Raw genomic sequence first — 2,999 nt, 5'->3', positions numbered from 1 at the left:
TGATGCGGTGGCACTCGGAGACTCACATTTCATCTACAGTGTGGAGATCGAACCATCACCTTAGAAACCCATCACATTGCAACTCGTGCTCTAGTTTACAATGGTTATACGGTTACGGGTTGATGTATAAATACAAAACTCGATTGACGGTGGTTATCTGATCACGGGTTAGAGTATAACTAGGGAGCCCAGTTGATGGTGGTTATATGGTCACGGGTTCAAGTTTCATACCACCCGAAGAGGATGCTTTATAAATCTCATACATAAGTTTGAGACCATAATTATAGGGAAAAATTAAGGGGATTTCCGGTATAATCAACTTATTCTTTTTCTCCATCTCGACCAAACAATATTCTTAACCTCCCTATTTGAAACCTGTGACAGAGTTGGTGGAAAAAGGACTTTCAGAAGGAGGAGCGACTGTGTCGACAGAGAAAAGATGAAAGTCTATTCGGACCAACAACTGTTTTTGTGATTAAATAACTCATTAATAACAAAATCGCTGCCACCCCAACTCGAGTTTTATCTTCCCTCCACCACCATAGTCACTCCCCCCTAAAAGTCCTTTTGCATCCAACTTTGTCACATGTTTCGAACAATTAGGTTAAGGATATTACTTTTAGTGGAGATGGAGAAGAAAAATAAGTTGATTATACTATAAAGCCCATTTTTCCCAATGATTATGGTTTCAAACTTATGTATCGAGTTTATAAACCATCCTCTTCTAGTATCATGAAACTTGAACCCGTGACTGCATAACCACCGTCAACTAGGAGCCCTAGTTATACTTCAACCTGTGACCATATAAGCACCATATGTAACACCCTATACTTCGCTTGGTCGCCAAGCCCGAATACCAGAATGCCATGCCACTGTCTTATGTCATATGCAACAAGTAAAAGCTCATTCTAAACGACACGTTTATTATTTTAGTATTCATATAGGTTTTAAGTCAACAATACTCCTTAATTATCATCGTTACATGCTAACATACATCAAATAGTCTTATAATAATAATTAAACATGCATAAGGTCCATTTAGAAAAATCTCAAAACTGACTACGTATGTATCTATATTGACCCTAGGGTTTCGATATTTTCTTTAAGTGGTATTGATACCACCTGGAAAGTCGATATCAAACTAGCATTATGTTTCTCATTTAAAAACCAAGCTTTCGAAATTATCGGTACCATTGATAATGAATCGATAATTTTGCCCCGAGTATTGATACTCGAGACAAAATATCGATACCAAATTACAAATTTGTTTCTAGCACTTTCGAAAATCATAGAGGTATCGTTTTTGAAACCCGAATATCAATAAGTTTGCTCTAAACCATAAAAATATAAAACATTTAAGCATTTAGATAATTTTAACTTATGCCAAAACATCATGCAACTATTTGCTATCTAAGAATCATCAAAATAACTACATTGTCAGTCCAAAACATCGAAAACATGTTCGACTAAGCATTCGGTATCACAAGCACAAAGTCTCATAACTTTTATAAATAATTAAGCTATAACAACAACCATAACATCATGGAAAAAATTAGTATAAGAGTCTACCACATTGCCTTATTCCCAAAACCTAAACAAATACCAATAACACCTATGAGAATAGGAAAATAGACATGTTTGGATCACCTCTCGAAACCACATCGCTCACACCAGCACACAACTAATCTGCAAGGGTTAAAAAGGAGTGGGTGAGCTTAACAAGCTCAGTAAATTCCTAGAACAACTACTGTGCAAATATGTCATCAAGCATTAGTAGAACACACACACATGGCATGGTTAGAATAATCACAACTTTTATTGACATATTCCACTTACACACGTACTTTTAACAGTTTATTTACTAAGTCATTGCATGCACTTTCACATATACATCACAATACATACAAGCATAGTTATAGTTAATTTCCATAATAGTCACATATCTTATAAACACATATCACAATGCATACATATTCATATTTTAATATAGTTGAGATAATTTGAAACTTGAGCTATGAAACATAAAAGTGAGCTCTATCATTACTCATTGGATACACGATCTCCAACACACCACATAGAGTCAAACATGTCCCGAAAGTGAAGCATAAAGCTAACACTCTCCTTATTTCCCCTCACATGTCTTGTTGAATGAAGCTTAGCTCACATTCCCTTATCTCTCCAACATGTCCTAGGGCCTCAATGCCCAAAACCACTATACATATAGGTGAGTACTCACAATCCTATAGCATGCCAAATATATCCAATGCTCTCAAGTATCATAAGGCCAAAATATTCGTTATTAAACACACATATTACTTATCGATTTTTCGCACATGTTCACTATATATACACATCATTAGCACATTATAACCACTGTCACATAGTATGAAAACATACCCACATATTTACAATCACGTGGCATGAATAACATACCCACAAATTCACTTTCACAATAGTCATCTCAACTTATAACACATATCATAGCATCTCATACATGTTCATGTTTTCATTATACACAAGCGCATAATACGTAAGTTAATCATGAGCATGAAAGAACTTAAAGTCAAAATTTAAAGTAAGAGTTTAGGCTACAACTAAATTCCCAAATAATGCATTGAATCATGTCCACAAGCAATTATTCCAAACACTCACCAATAACGCTTTTGCCGAAAAGCCGAAGACTCAAGCTAGCTTTTCCTAACTCGTAGATGGTTCTAGTGAATGGGAAGCTTCAACACAATAATTTACACAACAATACATACAAAAATGAGCCAAGGACTAAAGCTAAAATCCTTAAAATACCCTCAAAACTTTTATGTCCAATTTTTGGGTGTTACACCACAAACTCGGAGCCTAATTTGCAATACGATGGGCTTCTAAGGTGATGGTTTCATCCCGACATGATAGATGAAATATGTGGGTCTTCGAGCTCTATCGCATCACCGTGAACTCAAATACACCTTAAAACTATCGTAATGTCTACCTCAAACACAAATACA

Source organism: Gossypium raimondii, chromosome 12, assembly GCF_025698545.1.
Source record: "Gossypium raimondii isolate GPD5lz chromosome 12, ASM2569854v1, whole genome shotgun sequence".
Lineage (NCBI taxonomy): Eukaryota > Viridiplantae > Streptophyta > Magnoliopsida > Malvales > Malvaceae > Gossypium > Gossypium raimondii.
The sequence above is the reverse complement of the archived record's forward strand: the minus strand, read 5'-3'. Positions refer to the sequence as shown.